The sequence below is a fragment of the Triturus cristatus genome, chromosome 6, assembly GCF_964204655.1.
Source record: "Triturus cristatus chromosome 6, aTriCri1.1, whole genome shotgun sequence".
NCBI lineage: Eukaryota > Metazoa > Chordata > Amphibia > Caudata > Salamandridae > Triturus > Triturus cristatus.
In genome coordinates, this window is record NC_140589.1 from 883,856,265 (window position 1) to 883,878,286 (window position 22,022).

Here is a 22,022-nt window from a genome sequence, read left to right on the forward strand (position 1 = left end):
GTGCTTTCCTCCTAATATCTATTTTTCAATTTGTCTCTCCTCAACATTTTTAATGTATTTACCTCGCAGTAATGAAGGTGCACTCTATGGCCAGCTGCATTTAGCAAGGAAGCCTGCAGGACTTCTGGGACTTTTCTTTCCCTTCTTCAGCCTCCCTGTCATTATTCTTCACAACCCCCAAATCTATACTGCTGCCAGCGATGCGTTGCTTTGTGGGAAGCAAGAGAAAGAGAAGGGGAGGGCCTATGCAAATGATGGCCTCAGGGCTGTCTGGGAGTCCCTTTTCAGCAGTACTGTTAAAATCCGCCTTGCAACCAGATTGGTCGGGTAAGCTGAAAAACACCAGGCATGATTGGGCACCAGGTCCTCTAGGCCCTTGGAGGACATATCGGCGCTGCATCCCTCAGTTTCTGAGGTCCAAGAAATGTTCACCCTCCACCCTAATAGAGAGGTCTTGGCCGATCGTGGCCGATCGGGCAGAAGGGAGCAGGGCAAGATGCTCATGATCCTGCTCTAATAATGAACTGCCTTCCTCTCTCCTTACCTGTGGTTCTGCCTGGCTGCTTGGTTCCAGTTGTAGGCCTACATCCCACAGGCAATTTGCTTGTCCCTCTCACACATGTAAATGGGTCAGCACTCAAGTGCACACACCTGCCTGCACCCACAGACCCTCTCACACACACTTTTCTCAACAAGATTTTTTCCTAGTTTAGAGACTCAGAGACCCATGTTGAAATACAAAAGCAGCACACCACATGACGGCCTTCACATAGAATCCAGCAGCAAATGGGAAACTTTTAACTAGCCGTGGTCCTATTACTGCAGCCCTACCATGGAACGACTGCTGGATGAGTCCTGCTCGAGAAGATTGAACCTACAACAAGTCTGAGGTAAATAAGAATTCCACAGGAATACCATAAAACAGGGACCTATGACCCTTTCGAGCCAGATAGGAGTCGAACCTACAATCTTCTGATCCGTAGTCAGACGCGTTATCCATTGCGCCACTGGCCCCATGTAGGATTACCCATACTTTTGTCCTTAAGAGGACCAGAAGTTGTGTGTGTGTGTGTGTGTGTGTGTGTGTTTTAAAACACCATTCCATCAACCTTTTTAGCCACGTTTACTGCTCACAACCAGAAGACACAAGTAAACCCACCTGACCTCCTGAAATTCTGTTCTGTCAGGTGTTCCTAACTTATACAAAGGACTTTAGGAGGACGAAGGACCTAAAAGTCAGGGGAAATGGTCCTAGGTCCAAGGAAATGTTTTAGATCAGCCTCAGTTTCTTAAATATTCTGCATTAACATCATCAGTTCCACGTCTGTGTGGAGCTGATCTTGAGGACTCCTTAATCAGCAGGCGGGTACAACAATAAAGTGTTTAATATTACAATACAGGCGAAAATTCAGACACCTTGTCATAGGCTCACCTTGTCCAGGGACCCAAGCATGCTGCCTTTCACCTCTCAGAGCCCTTCACCTAACCTACTGTGCAGCTGTCTCACCTTTAATATCACTGTTCCACAGGCAGCATGATGTCACAATGTTCCTTGTCAGTAGCCTGAACCATGAGCCTTTGCAACCCTGGCATAATCTACATACTTCCAATTGGTGAAGTCTTGGCCCACAAATGCAGTGAAGAATAATGGATTGTTACTCTTCATGCATTTTTGCCCATTGGCTCAGATTTGAATGCTTACTGGCCATACGAGCATCTCTGCCAGGCCACCCTATGTCTAGAGACCGTAGATTTAGAGAGTTTATAAACATTGTAGGTTCATCAATGAAGTGTGCTCGCTTCGGCGGCACATATACTAAAATTGGAACGATACAGAGAAGATTAGCATGGCCCCTGCGCAAGGATGACACGCAAATTCGTGAAGCGTTCCATATTTTTACCAGCTTTCAGGAGAGAAATGTTCTATGTTTTCAAGACTAATTGAAATAATAAAGCAGGTTCCAGTGCTTTCCTCCTAATATCTATTTTTCAATTTGTCTCTCCTCAACATTTTTAATGTATTTACCTCGCAGTAATGAAGGTGCACTCTATGGCCAGCTGCATTTAGCAAGGAAGCCTGCAGGACTTCTGGGACTTTTCTTTCCCTTCTTCAGCCTCCCTGTCATTATTCTTCACAACCCCCAAATCTATACTGCTGCCAGCGATGCGTTGCTTTGTGGGAAGCAAGAGAAAGAGAAGGGGAGGGCCTATGCAAATGATGGCCTCAGGGCTGTCTGGGAGTCCCTTTTCAGCAGTACTGTTAAAATCCGCCTTGCAACCAGATTGGTCGGGTAAGCTGAAAAACACCAGGCATGATTGGGCACCAGGTCCTCTAGGCCCTTGGAGGACATATCGGCGCTGCATCCCTCAGTTTCTGAGGTCCAAGAAATGTTCACGCTCCACCCTAATAGAGAGGTCTTGGCCGATCGTGGCCGATCGGGGCAGAAGGGAGCAGGGCAAGATGCTCATGATCCTGCTCTAATAATGAACTGCCTTCCTCTCTCCTTACCTGTGGTTCTGCCTGGCTGCTTGGTTCCAGTTGTAGGCCTACATCCCACAGGCAATTTGCTTGTCCCTCTCACACATGTAAATGGGTCAGCACTCAAGTGCACACACCTGCCTGCACCCACAGACCCTCTCACACACACTTTTCTCAACAAGATTTTTTCCTAGTTTAGAGACTCAGAGACCCATGTTGAAATACAAAAGCAGCACACCACATGACGGCCTTCACATAGAATCCAGCAGCAAATGGGAAACTTTTAACTAGCCGTGGTCCTATTACTGCAGCCCTACCATGGAACGACTGCTGGATGAGTCCTGCTCGAGAATATTGAACCTACAACAAGTCTGAGGTAAATAAGAATTCCACAGGAATACCATAAAACAGGGACCTATGACCCTTTCGAGCCAGATAGGAGTCGAACCTACAATCTTCTGATCCGTAGTCAGACGCGTTATCCATTGCGCCACTGGCCCCATGTAGGATTACCCATACTTTTGTCCTTAAGAGGACCAGAAGTTGTGTGTGTGTGTGTGTGTGTGTTTTAAAACACCATTCCATCAACCTTTTTAGCCACGTTTACTGCTCACAACCAGAAGACACAAGTAAACCCACCTGACCTCCTGAAATTCTGTTCTGTCAGGTGTTCCTAACTTATATAAAGGACTTTAGGAGGACGAAGGACCTAAAAGTCAGGGGAAATGGTCCTAGGTCCAAGGAAATGTTTTAGATCAGCCTCAGTTTCTTAAATATTCTGCATTAACATCATCAGTTCCACGTCTGTGTGGAGCTGATCTTGAGGACTCCTTAATCAGCAGGCGGGTACAACAATAAAGTGTTTAATATTACAATACAGGCGAAAATTCAGACACCTTGTCATAGGCTCACCTTGTCCAGGGACCCAAGCATGCTGCCTTTCACCTCTCAGAGCCCTTCACCTAACCTACTGTGCAGCTGTCTCACCTTTAATATCACTGTTCCACAGGCAGCATGATGTCACAATGTTCCTTGTCAGTAGCCTGAACCATGAGCCTTTGCAACCCTGGCATAATCTACATACTTCCAATTGGTGAAGTCTTGGACCACAAATGCAGTGAAGAATAATGGATTGTTACTCTTCATGCATTTTTGCCCATTGGCTCAGATTTGAATGCTTACTGGCCATACGAGCATCTCTGCCAGGCCACCCTATGTCTAGAGACCGTAGATTTAGAGAGTTTATAAACATTGTAGGTTCATCAATGAAGTGTGCTCGCTTCGGCGGCACATATACTAAAATTGGAACGATACAGAGAAGATTAGCATGGCCCCTGCGCAAGGATGACACGCAAATTCGTGAAGCGTTCCATATTTTTACCAGCTTTCAGGAGAGAAATGTTCTATGTTTTCAAGACTAATTGAAATAATAAAGCAGGTTCCAGTGCTTTCCTCCTAATATCTATTTTTCAATTTGTCTCTCCTCAACATTTTTAATGTATTTACCTCGCAGTAATGAAGGTGCACTCTATGGCCAGCTGCATTTAGCAAGGAAGCCTGCAGGACTTCTGGGACTTTTCTTTCCCTTCTTCAGCCTCCCTGTCATTATTCTTCACAACCCCCAAATCTATACTGCTGCCAGCGATGCGTTGCTTTGTGGGAAGCAAGAGAAAGAGAAGGGGAGGGCCTATGCAAATGATGGCCTCAGGGCTGTCTGGGAGTCCCTTTTCAGCAGTACTGTTAAAATCCGCCTTGCAACCAGATTGGTCGGGTAAGCTGAAAAACACCAGGCATGATTGGGCACCAGGTCCTCTAGGCCCTTGGAGGACATATCGGCGCTGCATCCCTCAGTTTCTGAGGTCCAAGAAATGTTCACCCTCCACCCTAATAGAGAGGTCTTGGCCGATCGTGGCCGATCGGGCAGAAGGGAGCAGGGCAAGATGCTCATGATCCTGCTCTAATAATGAACTGCCTTCCTCTCTCCTTACCTGTGGTTCTGCCTGGCTGCTTGGTTCCAGTTGTAGGCCTACATCCCACAGGCAATTTGCTTGTCCCTCTCACACATGTAAATGGGTCAGCACTCAAGTGCACACACCTGCCTGCACCCACAGACCCTCTCACACACACTTTTCTCAACAAGATTTTTTCCTAGTTTAGAGACTCAGAGACCCATGTTGAAATACAAAAGCAGCACACCACATGACGGCCTTCACATAGAATCCAGCAGCAAATGGGAAACTTTTAACTAGCCGTGGTCCTATTACTGCAGCCCTACCATGGAACGACTGCTGGATGAGTCCTGCTCGAGAAGATTGAACCTACAACAAGTCTGAGGTAAATAAGAATTCCACAGGAATACCATAAAACAGGGACCTATGACCCTTTCGAGCCAGATAGGAGTCGAACCTACAATCTTCTGATCCGTAGTCAGACACGTTATCCATTGCGCCACTGGCCCCATGTAGGATTACCCATACTTTTGTCCTTAAGAGGACCAGAAGTTGTGTGTGTGTGTGTGTGTGTGTTTTAAAACACCATTCCATCAACCTTTTTAGCCACGTTTACTGCTCACAACCAGAAGACACAAGTAAACCCACCTGACCTCCTGAAATTCTGTTCTGTCAGGTGTTCCTAACTTATACAAAGGACTTTAGGAGGACGAAGGACCTAAAAGTCAGGGGAAATGGTCCTAGGTCCAAGGAAATGTTTTAGATCAGCCTCAGTTTCTTAAATATTCTGCATTAACATCATCAGTTCCACGTCTGTGTGGAGCTGATCTTGAGGACTCCTTAATCAGCAGGCGGGTACAACAATAAAGTGTTTAATATTACAATACAGGCGAAAATTCAGACACCTTGTCATAGGCTCACCTTGTCCAGGGACCCAAGCATGCTGCCTTTCACCTCTCAGAGCCCTTCACCTAACCTACTGTGCAGCTGTCTCACCTTTAATATCACTGTTCCACAGGCAGCATGATGTCACAATGTTCCTTGTCAGTAGCCTGAACCATGAGCCTTTGCAACCCTGGCATAATCTACATACTTCCAATTGGTGAAGTCTTGGACCACAAATGCAGTGAAGAATAATGGATTGTTACTCTTCATGCATTTTTGCCCATTGGCTCAGATTTGAATGCTTACTGGCCATACGAGCATCTCTGCCAGGCCACCCTATGTCTAGAGACCGTAGATTTAGAGAGTTTATAAACATTGTAGGTTCATCAATGAAGTGTGCTCGCTTCGGCGGCACATATACTAAAATTGGAACGATACAGAGAAGATTAGCATGGCCCCTGCGCAAGGATGACACGCAAATTCGTGAAGCGTTCCATATTTTTACCAGCTTTCAGGAGAGAAATGTTCTATGTTTTCAAGACTAATTGAAATAATAAAGCAGGTTCCAGTGCTTTCCTCCTAATATCTATTTTTCAATTTGTCTCTCCTCAACATTTTTAATGTATTTACCTCGCAGTAATGAAGGTGCACTCTATGGCCAGCTGCATTTAGCAAGGAAGCCTGCAGGACTTCTGGGACTTTTCTTTCCCTTCTTCAGCCTCCCTGTCATTATTCTTCACAACCCCCAAATCTATACTGCTGCCAGCGATGCGTTGCTTTGTGGGAAGCAAGAGAAAGAGAAGGGGAGGGCCTATGCAAATGATGGCCTCAGGGCTGTCTGGGAGTCCCTTTTCAGCAGTACTGTTAAAATCCGCCTTGCAACCAGATTGGTCGGGTAAGCTGAAAAACACCAGGCATGATTGGGCACCAGGTCCTCTAGGCCCTTGGAGGACATATCGGCGCTGCATCCCTCAGTTTCTGAGGTCCAAGAAATGTTCACCCTCCACCCTAATAGAGAGGTCTTGGCCGATCGTGGCCGATCGGGCAGAAGGGAGCAGGGCAAGATGCTCATGATCCTGCTCTAATAATGAACTGCCTTCCTCTCTCCTTACCTGTGGTTCTGCCTGGCTGCTTGGTTCCAGTTGTAGGCCTACATCCCACAGGCAATTTGCTTGTCCCTCTCACACATGTAAATGGGTCAGCACTCAAGTGCACACACCTGCCTGCACCCACAGACCCTCTCACACACACTTTTCTCAACAAGATTTTTTCCTAGTTTAGAGACTCAGAGACCCATGTTGAAATACAAAAGCAGCACACCACATGACGGCCTTCACATAGAATCCAGCAGCAAATGGGAAACTTTTAACTAGCCGTGGTCCTATTACTGCAGCCCTACCATGGAACGACTGCTGGATGAGTCCTGCTCGAGAAGATTGAACCTACAACAAGTCTGAGGTAAATAAGAATTCCACAGGAATACCATAAAACAGGGACCTATGACCCTTTCGAGCCAGATAGGAGTCGAACCTACAATCTTCTGATCCGTAGTCAGACGCGTTATCCATTGCGCCACTGGCCCCATGTAGGATTACCCATACTTTTGTCCTTAAGAGGACCAGAAGTTGTGTGTGTGTGTGTGTGTGTGTTTTAAAACACCATTCCATCAACCTTTTTAGCCACGTTTACTGCTCACAACCAGAAGACACAAGTAAACCCACCTGACCTCCTGAAATTCTGTTCTGTCAGGTGTTCCTAACTTATACAAAGGACTTTAGGAGGACGAAGGACCTAAAAGTCAGGGGAAATGGTCCTAGGTCCAAGGAAATGTTTTAGATCAGCCTCAGTTTCTTAAATATTCTGCATTAACATCATCAGTTCCACGTCTGTGTGGAGCTGATCTTGAGGACTCCTTAATCAGCAGGCGGGTACAACAATAAAGTGTTTAATATTACAATACAGGCGAAAATTCAGACACCTTGTCATAGGCTCACCTTGTCCAGGGACCCAAGCATGCTGCCTTTCACCTCTCAGAGCCCTTCACCTAACCTACTGTGCAGCTGTCTCACCTTTAATATCACTGTTCCACAGGCAGCATGATGTCACAATGTTCCTTGTCAGTAGCCTGAACCATGAGCCTTTGCAACCCTGGCATAATCTACATACTTCCAATTGGTGAAGTCTTGGACCACAAATGCAGTGAAGAATAATGGATTGTTACTCTTCATGCATTTTTGCCCATTGGCTCAGATTTGAATGCTTACTGGCCATACGAGCATCTCTGCCAGGCCACCCTATGTCTAGAGACCGTAGATTTAGAGAGTTTATAAACATTGTAGGTTCATCAATGAAGTGTGCTCGCTTCGGCGGCACATATACTAAAATTGGAACGATACAGAGAAGATTAGCATGGCCCCTGCGCAAGGATGACACGCAAATTCGTGAAGCGTTCCATATTTTTACCAGCTTTCAGGAGAGAAATGTTCTATGTTTTCAAGACTAATTGAAATAATAAAGCAGGTTCCAGTGCTTTCCTCCTAATATCTATTTTTCAATTTGTCTCTCCTCAACATTTTTAATGTATTTACCTCGCAGTAATGAAGGTGCACTCTATGGCCAGCTGCATTTAGCAAGGAAGCCTGCAGGACTTCTGGGACTTTTCTTTCCCTTCTTCAGCCTCCCTGTCATTATTCTTCACAACCCCCAAATCTATACTGCTGCCAGCGATGCGTTGCTTTGTGGGAAGCAAGAGAAAGAGAAGGGGAGGGCCTATGCAAATGATGGCCTCAGGGCTGTCTGGGAGTCCCTTTTCAGCAGTACTGTTAAAATCCGCCTTGCAACCAGATTGGTCGGGTAAGCTGAAAAACACCAGGCATGATTGGGCACCAGGTCCTCTAGGCCCTTGGAGGACATATCGGCGCTGCATCCCTCAGTTTCTGAGGTCCAAGAAATGTTCACCCTCCACCCTAATAGAGAGGTCTTGGCCGATCGTGGCCGATCGGGCAGAAGGGAGCAGGGCAAGATGCTCATGATCCTGCTCTAATAATGAACTGCCTTCCTCTCTCCTTACCTGTGGTTCTGCCTGGCTGCTTGGTTCCAGTTGTAGGCCTACATCCCACAGGCAATTTGCTTGTCCCTCTCACACATGTAAATGGGTCAGCACTCAAGTGCACACACCTGCCTGCACCCACAGACCCTCTCACACACACTTTTCTCAACAAGATTTTTTCCTAGTTTAGAGACTCAGAGACCCATGTTGAAATACAAAAGCAGCACACCACATGACGGCCTTCACATAGAATCCAGCAGCAAATGGGAAACTTTTAACTAGCCGTGGTCCTATTACTGCAGCCCTACCATGGAACGACTGCTGGATGAGTCCTGCTCGAGAATATTGAACCTACAACAAGTCTGAGGTAAATAAGAATTCCACAGGAATACCATAAAACAGGGACCTATGACCCTTTCGAGCCAGATAGGAGTCGAACCTACAATCTTCTGATCCGTAGTCAGACGCGTTATCCATTGCGCCACTGGCCCCATGTAGGATTACCCATACTTTTGTCCTTAAGAGGACCAGAAGTTGTGTGTGTGTGTGTGTGTGTGTTTTAAAACACCATTCCATCAACCTTTTTAGCCACGTTTACTGCTCACAACCAGAAGACACAAGTAAACCCACCTGACCTCCTGAAATTCTGTTCTGTCAGGTGTTCCTAACTTATATAAAGGACTTTAGGAGGACGAAGGACCTAAAAGTCAGGGGAAATGGTCCTAGGTCCAAGGAAATGTTTTAGATCAGCCTCAGTTTCTTAAATATTCTGCATTAACATCATCAGTTCCACGTCTGTGTGGAGCTGATCTTGAGGACTCCTTAATCAGCAGGCGGGTACAACAATAAAGTGTTTAATATTACAATACAGGCGAAAATTCAGACACCTTGTCATAGGCTCACCTTGTCCAGGGACCCAAGCATGCTGCCTTTCACCTCTCAGAGCCCTTCACCTAACCTACTGTGCAGCTGTCTCACCTTTAATATCACTGTTCCACAGGCAGCATGATGTCACAATGTTCCTTGTCAGTAGCCTGAACCATGAGCCTTTGCAACCCTGGCATAATCTACATACTTCCAATTGGTGAAGTCTTGGACCACAAATGCAGTGAAGAATAATGGATTGTTACTCTTCATGCATTTTTGCCCATTGGCTCAGATTTGAATGCTTACTGGCCATACGAGCATCTCTGCCAGGCCACCCTATGTCTAGAGACCGTAGATTTAGAGAGTTTATAAACATTGTAGGTTCATCAATGAAGTGTGCTCGCTTCGGCGGCACATATACTAAAATTGGAACGATACAGAGAAGATTAGCATGGCCCCTGCGCAAGGATGACACGCAAATTCGTGAAGCGTTCCATATTTTTACCAGCTTTCAGGAGAGAAATGTTCTATGTTTTCAAGACTAATTGAAATAATAAAGCAGGTTCCAGTGCTTTCCTCCTAATATCTATTTTTCAATTTGTCTCTCCTCAACATTTTTAATGTATTTACCTCGCAGTAATGAAGGTGCACTCTATGGCCAGCTGCATTTAGCAAGGAAGCCTGCAGGACTTCTGGGACTTTTCTTTCCCTTCTTCAGCCTCCCTGTCATTATTCTTCACAACCCCCAAATCTATACTGCTGCCAGCGATGCGTTGCTTTGTGGGAAGCAAGAGAAAGAGAAGGGGAGGGCCTATGCAAATGATGGCCTCAGGGCTGTCTGGGAGTCCCTTTTCAGCAGTACTGTTAAAATCCGCCTTGCAACCAGATTGGTCGGGTAAGCTGAAAAACACCAGGCATGATTGGGCACCAGGTCCTCTAGGCCCTTGGAGGACATATCGGCGCTGCATCCCTCAGTTTCTGAGGTCCAAGAAATGTTCACCCTCCACCCTAATAGAGAGGTCTTGGCCGATCGTGGCCGATCGGGCAGAAGGGAGCAGGGCAAGATGCTCATGATCCTGCTCTAATAATGAACTGCCTTCCTCTCTCCTTACCTGTGGTTCTGCCTGGCTGCTTGGTTCCAGTTGTAGGCCTACATCCCACAGGCAATTTGCTTGTCCCTCTCACACATGTAAATGGGTCAGCACTCAAGTGCACACACCTGCCTGCACCCACAGACCCTCTCACACACACTTTTCTCAACAAGATTTTTTCCTAGTTTAGAGACTCAGAGACCCATGTTGAAATACAAAAGCAGCACACCACATGACGGCCTTCACATAGAATCCAGCAGCAAATGGGAAACTTTTAACTAGCCGTGGTCCTATTACTGCAGCCCTACCATGGAACGACTGCTGGATGAGTCCTGCTCGAGAAGATTGAACCTACAACAAGTCTGAGGTAAATAAGAATTCCACAGGAATACCATAAAACAGGGACCTATGACCCTTTCGAGCCAGATAGGAGTCGAACCTACAATCTTCTGATCCGTAGTCAGACACGTTATCCATTGCGCCACTGGCCCCATGTAGGATTACCCATACTTTTGTCCTTAAGAGGACCAGAAGTTGTGTGTGTGTGTGTGTGTGTGTTTTAAAACACCATTCCATCAACCTTTTTAGCCACGTTTACTGCTCACAACCAGAAGACACAAGTAAACCCACCTGACCTCCTGAAATTCTGTTCTGTCAGGTGTTCCTAACTTATACAAAGGACTTTAGGAGGACGAAGGACCTAAAAGTCAGGGGAAATGGTCCTAGGTCCAAGGAAATGTTTTAGATCAGCCTCAGTTTCTTAAATATTCTGCATTAACATCATCAGTTCCACGTCTGTGTGGAGCTGATCTTGAGGACTCCTTAATCAGCAGGCGGGTACAACAATAAAGTGTTTAATATTACAATACAGGCGAAAATTCAGACACCTTGTCATAGGCTCACCTTGTCCAGGGACCCAAGCATGCTGCCTTTCACCTCTCAGAGCCCTTCACCTAACCTACTGTGCAGCTGTCTCACCTTTAATATCACTGTTCCACAGGCAGCATGATGTCACAATGTTCCTTGTCAGTAGCCTGAACCATGAGCCTTTGCAACCCTGGCATAATCTACATACTTCCAATTGGTGAAGTCTTGGACCACAAATGCAGTGAAGAATAATGGATTGTTACTCTTCATGCATTTTTGCCCATTGGCTCAGATTTGAATGCTTACTGGCCATACGAGCATCTCTGCCAGGCCACCCTATGTCTAGAGACCGTAGATTTAGAGAGTTTATAAACATTGTAGGTTCATCAATGAAGTGTGCTCGCTTCGGCGGCACATATACTAAAATTGGAACGATACAGAGAAGATTAGCATGGCCCCTGCGCAAGGATGACACGCAAATTCGTGAAGCGTTCCATATTTTTACCAGCTTTCAGGAGAGAAATGTTCTATGTTTTCAAGACTAATTGAAATAATAAAGCAGGTTCCAGTGCTTTCCTCCTAATATCTATTTTTCAATTTGTCTCTCCTCAACATTTTTAATGTATTTACCTCGCAGTAATGAAGGTGCACTCTATGGCCAGCTGCATTTAGCAAGGAAGCCTGCAGGACTTCTGGGACTTTTCTTTCCCTTCTTCAGCCTCCCTGTCATTATTCTTCACAACCCCCAAATCTATACTGCTGCCAGCGATGCGTTGCTTTGTGGGAAGCAAGAGAAAGAGAAGGGGAGGGCCTATGCAAATGATGGCCTCAGGGCTGTCTGGGAGTCCCTTTTCAGCAGTACTGTTAAAATCCGCCTTGCAACCAGATTGGTCGGGTAAGCTGAAAAACACCAGGCATGATTGGGCACCAGGTCCTCTAGGCCCTTGGAGGACATATCGGCGCTGCATCCCTCAGTTTCTGAGGTCCAAGAAATGTTCACCCTCCACCCTAATAGAGAGGTCTTGGCCGATCGTGGCCGATCGGGCAGAAGGGAGCAGGGCAAGATGCTCATGATCCTGCTCTAATAATGAACTGCCTTCCTCTCTCCTTACCTGTGGTTCTGCCTGGCTGCTTGGTTCCAGTTGTAGGCCTACATCCCACAGGCAATTTGCTTGTCCCTCTCACACATGTAAATGGGTCAGCACTCAAGTGCACACACCTGCCTGCACCCACAGACCCTCTCACACACACTTTTCTCAACAAGATTTTTTCCTAGTTTAGAGACTCAGAGACCCATGTTGAAATACAAAAGCAGCACACCACATGACGGCCTTCACATAGAATCCAGCAGCAAATGGGAAACTTTTAACTAGCCGTGGTCCTATTACTGCAGCCCTACCATGGAACGACTGCTGGATGAGTCCTGCTCGAGAAGATTGAACCTACAACAAGTCTGAGGTAAATAAGAATTCCACAGGAATACCATAAAACAGGGACCTATGACCCTTTCGAGCCAGATAGGAGTCGAACCTACAATCTTCTGATCCGTAGTCAGACGCGTTATCCATTGCGCCACTGGCCCCATGTAGGATTACCCATACTTTTGTCCTTAAGAGGACCAGAAGTTGTGTGTGTGTGTGTGTGTGTGTTTTAAAACACCATTCCATCAACCTTTTTAGCCACGTTTACTGCTCACAACCAGAAGACACAAGTAAACCCACCTGACCTCCTGAAATTCTGTTCTGTCAGGTGTTCCTAACTTATACAAAGGACTTTAGGAGGACGAAGGACCTAAAAGTCAGGGGAAATGGTCCTAGGTCCAAGGAAATGTTTTAGATCAGCCTCAGTTTCTTAAATATTCTGCATTAACATCATCAGTTCCACGTCTGTGTGGAGCTGATCTTGAGGACTCCTTAATCAGCAGGCGGGTACAACAATAAAGTGTTTAATATTACAATACAGGCGAAAATTCAGACACCTTGTCATAGGCTCACCTTGTCCAGGGACCCAAGCATGCTGCCTTTCACCTCTCAGAGCCCTTCACCTAACCTACTGTGCAGCTGTCTCACCTTTAATATCACTGTTCCACAGGCAGCATGATGTCACAATGTTCCTTGTCAGTAGCCTGAACCATGAGCCTTTGCAACCCTGGCATAATCTACATACTTCCAATTGGTGAAGTCTTGGACCACAAATGCAGTGAAGAATAATGGATTGTTACTCTTCATGCATTTTTGCCCATTGGCTCAGATTTGAATGCTTACTGGCCATACGAGCATCTCTGCCAGGCCACCCTATGTCTAGAGACCGTAGATTTAGAGAGTTTATAAACATTGTAGGTTCATCAATGAAGTGTGCTCGCTTCGGCGGCACATATACTAAAATTGGAACGATACAGAGAAGATTAGCATGGCCCCTGCGCAAGGATGACACGCAAATTCGTGAAGCGTTCCATATTTTTACCAGCTTTCAGGAGAGAAATGTTCTATGTTTTCAAGACTAATTGAAATAATAAAGCAGGTTCCAGTGCTTTCCTCCTAATATCTATTTTTCAATTTGTCTCTCCTCAACATTTTTAATGTATTTACCTCGCAGTAATGAAGGTGCACTCTATGGCCAGCTGCATTTAGCAAGGAAGCCTGCAGGACTTCTGGGACTTTTCTTTCCCTTCTTCAGCCTCCCTGTCATTATTCTTCACAACCCCCAAATCTATACTGCTGCCAGCGATGCGTTGCTTTGTGGGAAGCAAGAGAAAGAGAAGGGGAGGGCCTATGCAAATGATGGCCTCAGGGCTGTCTGGGAGTCCCTTTTCAGCAGTACTGTTAAAATCCGCCTTGCAACCAGATTGGTCGGGTAAGCTGAAAAACACCAGGCATGATTGGGCACCAGGTCCTCTAGGCCCTTGGAGGACATATCGGCGCTGCATCCCTCAGTTTCTGAGGTCCAAGAAATGTTCACCCTCCACCCTAATAGAGAGGTCTTGGCCGATCGTGGCCGATCGGGCAGAAGGGAGCAGGGCAAGATGCTCATGATCCTGCTCTAATAATGAACTGCCTTCCTCTCTCCTTACCTGTGGTTCTGCCTGGCTGCTTGGTTCCAGTTGTAGGCCTACATCCCACAGGCAATTTGCTTGTCCCTCTCACACATGTAAATGGGTCAGCACTCAAGTGCACACACCTGCCTGCACCCACAGACCCTCTCACACACACTTTTCTCAACAAGATTTTTTCCTAGTTTAGAGACTCAGAGACCCATGTTGAAATACAAAAGCAGCACACCACATGACGGCCTTCACATAGAATCCAGCAGCAAATGGGAAACTTTTAACTAGCCGTGGTCCTATTACTGCAGCCCTACCATGGAACGACTGCTGGATGAGTCCTGCTCGAGAAGATTGAACCTACAACAAGTCTGAGGTAAATAAGAATTCCACAGGAATACCATAAAACAGGGACCTATGACCCTTTCGAGCCAGATAGGAGTCGAACCTACAATCTTCTGATCCGTAGTCAGACGCGTTATCCATTGCGCCACTGGCCCCATGTAGGATTACCCATACTTTTGTCCTTAAGAGGACCAGAAGTTGTGTGTGTGTGTGTGTGTGTGTTTTAAAACACCATTCCATCAACCTTTTTAGCCACGTTTACTGCTCACAACCAGAAGACACAAGTAAACCCACCTGACCTCCTGAAATTCTGTTCTGTCAGGTGTTCCTAACTTATACAAAGGACTTTAGGAGGACGAAGGACCTAAAAGTCAGGGGAAATGGTCCTAGGTCCAAGGAAATGTTTTAGATCAGCCTCAGTTTCTTAAATATTCTGCATTAACATCATCAGTTCCACGTCTGTGTGGAGCTGATCTTGAGGACTCCTTAATCAGCAGGCGGGTACAACAATAAAGTGTTTAATATTACAATACAGGCGAAAATTCAGACACCTTGTCATAGGCTCACCTTGTCCAGGGACCCAAGCATGCTGCCTTTCACCTCTCAGAGCCCTTCACCTAACCTACTGTGCAGCTGTCTCACCTTTAATATCACTGTTCCACAGGCAGCATGATGTCACAATGTTCCTTGTCAGTAGCCTGAACCATGAGCCTTTGCAACCCTGGCATAATCTACATACTTCCAATTGGTGAAGTCTTGGACCACAAATGCAGTGAAGAATAATGGATTGTTACTCTTCATGCATTTTTGCCCATTGGCTCAGATTTGAATGCTTACTGGCCATACGAGCATCTCTGCCAGGCCACCCTATGTCTAGAGACCGTAGATTTAGAGAGTTTATAAACATTGTAGGTTCATCAATGAAGTGTGCTCGCTTCGGCGGCACATATACTAAAATTGGAACGATACAGAGAAGATTAGCATGGCCCCTGCGCAAGGATGACACGCAAATTCGTGAAGCGTTCCATATTTTTACCAGCTTTCAGGAGAGAAATGTTCTATGTTTTCAAGACTAATTGAAATAATAAAGCAGGTTCCAGTGCTTTCCTCCTAATATCTATTTTTCAATTTGTCTCTCCTCAACATTTTTAATGTATTTACCTCGCAGTAATGAAGGTGCACTCTATGGCCAGCTGCATTTAGCAAGGAAGCCTGCAGGACTTCTGGGACTTTTCTTTCCCTTCTTCAGCCTCCCTGTCATTATTCTTCACAACCCCCAAATCTATACTGCTGCCAGCGATGCGTTGCTTTGTGGGAAGCAAGAGAAAGAGAAGGGGAGGGCCTATGCAAATGATGGCCTCAGGGCTGTCTGGGAGTCCCTTTTCAGCAGTACTGTTAAAATCCGCCTTGCAACCAGATTGGTCGGGTAAGCTGAAAAACACCAGGCATGATTGGGCACCAGGTCCTCTAGGCCCTTGGAGGACATATCGGCGCTGCATCCCTCAGTTTCTGAGGTCCAAGAAATGTTCACCCTCCACCCTAATAGAGAGGTCTTGGCCGATCGTGGCCGATCGGGCAGAAGGGAGCAGGGCAAGATGCTCATGATCCTGCTCTAATAATGAACTGCCTTCCTCTCTCCTTACCTGTGGTTCTGCCTGGCTGCTTGGTTCCAGTTGTAGGCCTACATCCCACAGGCAATTTGCTTGTCCCTCTCACACATGTAAATGGGTCAGCACTCAAGTGCACACACCTGCCTGCACCCACAGACCCTCTCACACACACTTTTCTCAACAAGATTTTTTCCTAGTTTAGAGACTCAGAGACCCATGTTGAAATACAAAAGCAGCACACCACATGACGGCCTTCACATAGAATCCAGCAGCAAATGGGAAACTTTTAACTAGCCGTGGTCCTATTACTGCAGCCCTACCATGGAACGACTGCTGGATGAGTCCTGCTCGAGAAGATTGAACCTACAACAAGTCTGAGGTAAATAAGAATTCCACAGGAATACCATAAAACAGGGACCTATGACCCTTTCGAGCCAGATAGGAGTCGAACCTACAATCTTCTGATCCGTAGTCAGACGCGTTATCCATTGCGCCACTGGCCCCATGTAGGATTACCCATACTTTTGTCCTTAAGAGGACCAGAAGTTGTGTGTGTGTGTGTGTTTTAAAACACCATTCCATCAACCTTTTTAGCCACGTTTACTGCTCACAACCAGAAGACACAAGTAAACCCACCTGACCTCCTGAAATTCTGTTCTGTCAGGTGTTCCTAACTTATACAAAGGACTTTAGGAGGACGAAGGACCTAAAAGTCAGGGGAAATGGTCCTAGGTCCAAGGAAATGTTTTAGATCAGCCTCAGTTTCTTAAATATTCTGCATTAACATCATCAGTTCCACGTCTGTGTGGAGCTGATCTTGAGGACTCCTTAATCAGCAGGCGGGTACAACAATAAAGTGTTTAATATTACAATACAGGCGAAAATTCAGACACCTTGTCATAGGCTCACCTTGTCCAGGGACCCAAGCATGCTGCCTTTCACCTCTCAGAGCCCTTCACCTAACCTACTGTGCAGCTGTCTCACCTTTAATATCACTGTTCCACAGGCAGCATGATGTCACAATGTTCCTTGTCAGTAGCCTGAACCATGAGCCTTTGCAACCCTGGCATAATCTACATACTTCCAATTGGTGAAGTCTTGGACCACAAATGCAGTGAAGAATAATGGATTGTTACTCTTCATGCATTTTTGCCCATTGGCTCAGATTTGAATGCTTACTGGCCATACGAGCATCTCTGCCAGGCCACCCTATGTCTAGAGACCGTAGATTTAGAGAGTTTATAAACATTGTAGGTTCATCAATGAAGTGTGCTCGCTTCGGCGGCACATATACTAAAATTGGAACGATACAGAGAAGATTAGCATGGCCCCTGCGCAAGGATGACACGCAAATTCGTGAAGCGTTCCATATTTTTACCAGCTTTCAGGAGAGAAATGTTCTATGTTTTCAAGACTAATTGTAATAATAAAGCAGGTTCCAGTGCTTTCCTCCTAATATCTATTTTTCAATTTGTCTCTCCTCAACATTTTTTATGTATTTACCTCGCAGTAATGAAGGTGCACTCTATGGCCAGCTGCATTTAGCAAGGAAGCCTGCAGGACTTCTGGGACTTTTCTTTCCCTTCTTCAGCCTCCCTGTCATTATTCTTCACAACCCCCAAATCTATACTGCTGCCAGCGATGCGTTGCTTTGTGGGAAGCAAGAGAAAGAGAAGGGGAGGGCCTATGCAAATGATGGCCTCAGGGCTGTCTGGGAGTCCCTTTTCAGCAGTACTGTTAAAATCCGCCTTGCAACCAGATTGGTCGGGTAAGCTGAAAAACACCAGGCATGATTGGGCACCAGGTCCTCTAGGCCCTTGGAGGACATATCGGCGCTGCATCCCTCAGTTTCTGAGGTCCAAGAAATGTTCACCCTCCACCCTAATAGAGAGATCTTGGCCGATCGTGGCCGATCGGGGCAGAAGGGAGCAGGGCAAGATGCTCATGATCCTGCTCTAATAATGAACTGCTTTCCTCTCTCCTTACCTGTGGTTCTGCCTGGCTGCTTGGTTCCAGTTGTAGGCCTACATCCCACAGGCAATTTGCTTGTCCCTCTCACACATGTAAATGGGTCAGCACTCAAGTGCACACACCTGCCTGCACCCACAGACCCTCTCACACACACTTTTCTCAACAAGATTTTTTCCTAGTTTAGAGACTCAGAGACCCATGTTGAAATACAAAAGCAGCACACCACATGACGGCCTTCACATAGAATCCAGCAGCAAATGGGAAACTTTTAACTAGCCGTGGTCCTATTACTGCAGCCCTACCATGGAACGACTGCTGGATGAGTCCTGCTCGAGAAGATTGAACCTACAACAAGTCTGAGGTAAATAAGAATTCCACAGGAATACCATAAAACAGGGACCTATGACCCTTTCGAGCCAGATAGGAGTCGAACCTACAATCTTCTGATCCGTAGTCAGACGCGTTATCCATTGCGCCACTGGCCCCATGTAGGATTACCCATACTTTTGTCCTTAAGAGGACCAGAAGTTGTGTGTGTGTGTGTGTGTGTGTTTTAAAACACCATTCCATCAACCTTTTTAGCCACGTTTACTGCTCACAACCAGAAGACACAAGTAAACCCACCTGACCTCCTGAAATTCTGTTCTGTCAGGTGTTCCTAACTTATACAAAGGACTTTAGGAGGACGAAGGACCTAAAAGTCAGGGGAAATGGTCCTAGGTCCAAGGAAATGTTTTAGATCAGCCTCAGTTTCTTAAATATTCTGCATTAACATCATCAGTTCCACGTCTGTGTGGAGCTGATCTTGAGGACTCCTTAATCAGCAGGCGGGTACAACAATAAAGTGTTTAATATTACAATACAGGCGAAAATTCAGACACCTTGTCATAGGCTCACCTTGTCCAGGGACCCAAGCATGCTGCCTTTCACCTCTCAGAGCCCTTCACCTAACCTACTGTGCAGCTGTCTCACCTTTAATATCACTGTTCCACAGGCAGCATGATGTCACAATGTTCCTTGTCAGTAGCCTGAACCATGAGCCTTTGCAACCCTGGCATAATCTACATACTTCCAATTGGTGAAGTCCTGGACCACAAATGCAGTGAAGAATAATGGATTGTTACTCTTCATGCATTTTTGCCCATTGGCTCGGATTTGAATGCTTACTGGCCATACGAGCATCTCTGCCAGGCCACCCTATGTCTAGAGACCGTAGATTTAGAGAGTTTATAAACATTGTAGGTTCATCAATGAAGTGTGCTCGCTTCGGCGGCACATATACTAAAATTGGAACGATACAGAGAAGATTAGCATGGCCCCTGCGCAAGGATGACACGCAAATTCGTGAAGCGTTCCATATTTTTACCAGCTTTCAGGAGAGAAATGTTCTATGTTTTCAAGACTAATTGAAATAATAAAGCAGGTTCCAGTGCTTTCCTCCTAATATCTATTTTTCAATTTGTCTCTCCTCAACATTTTTAATGTATTTACCTCGCAGTAATGAAGGTGCACTCTATGGCCAGCTGCATTTAGCAAGGAAGCCTGCAGGACTTCTGGGACTTTTCTTTCCCTTCTTCAGCCTCCCTGTCATTATTCTTCACAACCCCCAAATCTATACTGCTGCCAGCGATGCGTTGCTTTGTGGGAAGCAAGAGAAAGAGAAGGGGAGGGCCTATGCAAATGATGGCCTCAGGGCTGTCTGGGAGTCCCTTTTCAGCAGTACTGTTAAAATCCGCCTTGCAACCAGATTGGTCGGGTAAGCTGAAAAACACCAGGCATGATTGGGCACCAGGTCCTCTAGGCCCTTGGAGGACATATCGGCGCTGCATCCCTCAGTTTCTGAGGTCCAAGAAATGTTCACCCTCCACCCTAATAGAGAGGTCTTGGCCGATCGTGGCCGATCGGGGCAGAAGGGAGCAGGGCAAGATGCTCATGATCCTGCTCTAATAATGAACTGCCTTCCTCTCTCCTTACCTGTGGTTCTGCCTGGCTGCTTGGTTCCAGTTGTAGGCCTACATCCCACAGGCAATTTGCTTGTCCCTCTCACACATGTAAATGGGTCAGCACTCAAGTGCACACACCTGCCTGCACCCACAGACCCTCTCACACACACTTTTCTCAACAAGATTTTTTCCTAGTTTAGAGACTCAGAGACCCATGTTGAAATACAAAAGCAGCACACCACATGACGGCCTTCACATAGAATCCAGCAGCAAATGGGAAACTTTTAACTAGCCGTGGTCCTATTACTGCAGCCCTACCATGGAACGACTGCTGGATGAGTCCTGCTCGAGAATATTGAACCTACAACAAGTCTGAGGTAAATAAGAATTCCACAGGAATACCATAAAACAGGGACCTATGACCCTTTCGAGCCAGATAGGAGTCGAACCTACAATCTTCTGATCCGTAGTCAGACGCGTTATCCATTGCGCCACTGGCCCCATGTAGGATTACCCATACTTTTGTCCTTAAGAGGACCAGAAGTTGTGTGTGTGTGTGTGTGTGTGTGTGTGTGTGTGTGTTTTAAAACACCATTCCATCAACCTTTTTAGCCACGTTTACTGCTCACAACCAGAAGACACAAGTAAACCCACCTGACCTCCTGAAATTCTGTTCTGTCAGGTGTTCCTAACTTATACAAAGGACTTTAGGAGGACGAAGGACCTAAAAGTCAGGGGAAATGGTCCTAGGTCCAAGGAAATGTTTTAGATCAGCCTCAGTTTCTTAAATATTCTGCATTAACATCATCAGTTCCACGTCTGTGTGGAGCTGATCTTGAGGACTCCTTAATCAGCAGGCGGGTACAACAATAAAGTGTTTAATATTACAATACAGGCGAAAAATTCAGACACCTTGTCATAGGCTCACCTTGTCCAGGGACCCAAGCATGCTGCCTTTCACCTCTCAGAGCCCTTCACCTAACCTACTGTGCAGCTGTCTCACCTTTAATATCACTGTTCCACAGGCAGCATGATGTCACAATGTTCCTTGTCAGTAGCCTGAACCATGAGCCTTTGCAACCCTGGCATAATCTACATACTTCCAATTGGTGAAGTCTTGGACCACAAATGCAGTGAAGAATAATGGATTGTTACTCTTCATGCATTTTTGCCCATTGGCTCAGATTTGAATGCTTACTGGCCATACGAGCATCTCTGCCAGGCCACCCTATGTCTAGAGACCGTAGATTTAGAGAGTTTATAAACATTGTAGGTTCATCAATGAAGTGTGCTCGCTTCGGCGGCACATATACTAAAATTGGAACGATACAGAGAAGATTAGCGTGGCCCCTGCGCAAGGATGACACGCAAATTCGTGAAGCGTTCCATATTTTTACCAGCTTTCAGGAGAGAAATGTTCTATGTTTTCAAGACTAATTGAAATAATAAAGCAGGTTCCAGTGCTTTCCTCCTAATATCTATTTTTCAATTTGTCTCTCCTCAACATTTTTAATGTATTTACCTCGCAGTAATGAAGGTGCACTCTATGGCCAGCTGCATTTAGCAAGGAAGCCTGCAGGACTTCTGGGACTTTTCTTTCCCTTCTTCAGCCTCCCTGTCATTATTCTTCACAACCCCCAAATCTATACTGCTGCCAGCGATGCGTTGCTTTGTGGGAAGCAAGAGAAAGAGAAGGGGAGGGCCTATGCAAATGATGGCCTCAGGGCTGTCTGGGAGTCCCTTTTCAGCAGTACTGTTAAAATCCGCCTTGCAACCAGATTGGTCGGGTAAGCTGAAAAACACCAGGCATGATTGGGCACCAGGTCCTCTAGGCCCTTGGAGGACATATCGGCGCTGCATCCCTCAGTTTCTGAGGTCCAAGAAATGTTCACCCTCCACCCTAATAGAGAGGTCTTGGCCGATCGT

The 22,022-nt window shown here is 46.1% G+C and overlaps 22 non-coding genes across 22 annotated transcripts; 11 read left to right on the forward strand and 11 right to left on the reverse strand.

Annotated features, from left to right (window-relative positions):
• Positions 1 to 941: 941 nt before the first annotated feature.
• Positions 942 to 1,014, reverse strand: TRNAR-ACG (transfer RNA arginine (anticodon ACG)). The gene has a single exon. It is a non-coding gene; the product is annotated as a tRNA-Arg (tRNA).
• Positions 1,015 to 1,792: 778 nt separating this feature from the next.
• LOC146819865 (U6 spliceosomal RNA) lies at positions 1,793 to 1,899 on the forward strand. The gene has a single exon (XR_014964315.1). It is a non-coding gene; the product is annotated as a U6 spliceosomal RNA (small nuclear RNA).
• Positions 1,900 to 2,906: 1,007 nt separating this feature from the next.
• TRNAR-ACG (transfer RNA arginine (anticodon ACG)) lies at positions 2,907 to 2,979 on the reverse strand. The gene has a single exon. It is a non-coding gene; the product is annotated as a tRNA-Arg (tRNA).
• Positions 2,980 to 3,751: 772 nt separating this feature from the next.
• LOC146819867 (U6 spliceosomal RNA) lies at positions 3,752 to 3,858 on the forward strand. The gene has a single exon (XR_014964316.1). It is a non-coding gene; the product is annotated as a U6 spliceosomal RNA (small nuclear RNA).
• Positions 3,859 to 4,864: 1,006 nt separating this feature from the next.
• Positions 4,865 to 4,937, reverse strand: TRNAR-ACG (transfer RNA arginine (anticodon ACG)). Its single transcript has one exon. It is a non-coding gene; the product is annotated as a tRNA-Arg (tRNA).
• Positions 4,938 to 5,709: 772 nt separating this feature from the next.
• Positions 5,710 to 5,816, forward strand: LOC146819869 (U6 spliceosomal RNA). The gene has a single exon (XR_014964317.1). It is a non-coding gene; the product is annotated as a U6 spliceosomal RNA (small nuclear RNA).
• Positions 5,817 to 6,822: 1,006 nt separating this feature from the next.
• Positions 6,823 to 6,895, reverse strand: TRNAR-ACG (transfer RNA arginine (anticodon ACG)). Its single transcript has one exon. It is a non-coding gene; the product is annotated as a tRNA-Arg (tRNA).
• Positions 6,896 to 7,667: 772 nt separating this feature from the next.
• On the forward strand, positions 7,668 to 7,774 carry LOC146819871 (U6 spliceosomal RNA). The gene has a single exon (XR_014964318.1). It is a non-coding gene; the product is annotated as a U6 spliceosomal RNA (small nuclear RNA).
• Positions 7,775 to 8,780: 1,006 nt separating this feature from the next.
• On the reverse strand, positions 8,781 to 8,853 carry TRNAR-ACG (transfer RNA arginine (anticodon ACG)). Its single transcript has one exon. It is a non-coding gene; the product is annotated as a tRNA-Arg (tRNA).
• A 772-nt stretch (positions 8,854 to 9,625) lies between these two features.
• LOC146819873 (U6 spliceosomal RNA) lies at positions 9,626 to 9,732 on the forward strand. The gene has a single exon (XR_014964319.1). It is a non-coding gene; the product is annotated as a U6 spliceosomal RNA (small nuclear RNA).
• A 1,006-nt stretch (positions 9,733 to 10,738) lies between these two features.
• Positions 10,739 to 10,811, reverse strand: TRNAR-ACG (transfer RNA arginine (anticodon ACG)). The gene has a single exon. It is a non-coding gene; the product is annotated as a tRNA-Arg (tRNA).
• A 772-nt stretch (positions 10,812 to 11,583) lies between these two features.
• Positions 11,584 to 11,690, forward strand: LOC146819875 (U6 spliceosomal RNA). Its single transcript, XR_014964320.1, has one exon. It is a non-coding gene; the product is annotated as a U6 spliceosomal RNA (small nuclear RNA).
• Positions 11,691 to 12,696: 1,006 nt separating this feature from the next.
• On the reverse strand, positions 12,697 to 12,769 carry TRNAR-ACG (transfer RNA arginine (anticodon ACG)). The gene has a single exon. It is a non-coding gene; the product is annotated as a tRNA-Arg (tRNA).
• A 772-nt stretch (positions 12,770 to 13,541) lies between these two features.
• Positions 13,542 to 13,648, forward strand: LOC146819877 (U6 spliceosomal RNA). The gene has a single exon (XR_014964322.1). It is a non-coding gene; the product is annotated as a U6 spliceosomal RNA (small nuclear RNA).
• A 1,006-nt stretch (positions 13,649 to 14,654) lies between these two features.
• TRNAR-ACG (transfer RNA arginine (anticodon ACG)) lies at positions 14,655 to 14,727 on the reverse strand. Its single transcript has one exon. It is a non-coding gene; the product is annotated as a tRNA-Arg (tRNA).
• Positions 14,728 to 15,499: 772 nt separating this feature from the next.
• On the forward strand, positions 15,500 to 15,606 carry LOC146819879 (U6 spliceosomal RNA). The gene has a single exon (XR_014964323.1). It is a non-coding gene; the product is annotated as a U6 spliceosomal RNA (small nuclear RNA).
• A 1,006-nt stretch (positions 15,607 to 16,612) lies between these two features.
• On the reverse strand, positions 16,613 to 16,685 carry TRNAR-ACG (transfer RNA arginine (anticodon ACG)). Its single transcript has one exon. It is a non-coding gene; the product is annotated as a tRNA-Arg (tRNA).
• A 766-nt stretch (positions 16,686 to 17,451) lies between these two features.
• Positions 17,452 to 17,558, forward strand: LOC146819881 (U6 spliceosomal RNA). Its single transcript, XR_014964324.1, has one exon. It is a non-coding gene; the product is annotated as a U6 spliceosomal RNA (small nuclear RNA).
• A 1,007-nt stretch (positions 17,559 to 18,565) lies between these two features.
• TRNAR-ACG (transfer RNA arginine (anticodon ACG)) lies at positions 18,566 to 18,638 on the reverse strand. The gene has a single exon. It is a non-coding gene; the product is annotated as a tRNA-Arg (tRNA).
• A 772-nt stretch (positions 18,639 to 19,410) lies between these two features.
• Positions 19,411 to 19,517, forward strand: LOC146819883 (U6 spliceosomal RNA). The gene has a single exon (XR_014964325.1). It is a non-coding gene; the product is annotated as a U6 spliceosomal RNA (small nuclear RNA).
• Positions 19,518 to 20,524: 1,007 nt separating this feature from the next.
• On the reverse strand, positions 20,525 to 20,597 carry TRNAR-ACG (transfer RNA arginine (anticodon ACG)). The gene has a single exon. It is a non-coding gene; the product is annotated as a tRNA-Arg (tRNA).
• A 787-nt stretch (positions 20,598 to 21,384) lies between these two features.
• Positions 21,385 to 21,491, forward strand: LOC146819885 (U6 spliceosomal RNA). Its single transcript, XR_014964525.1, has one exon. It is a non-coding gene; the product is annotated as a U6 spliceosomal RNA (small nuclear RNA).
• The last annotated feature ends 531 nt before the right edge of the window (positions 21,492 to 22,022 follow it).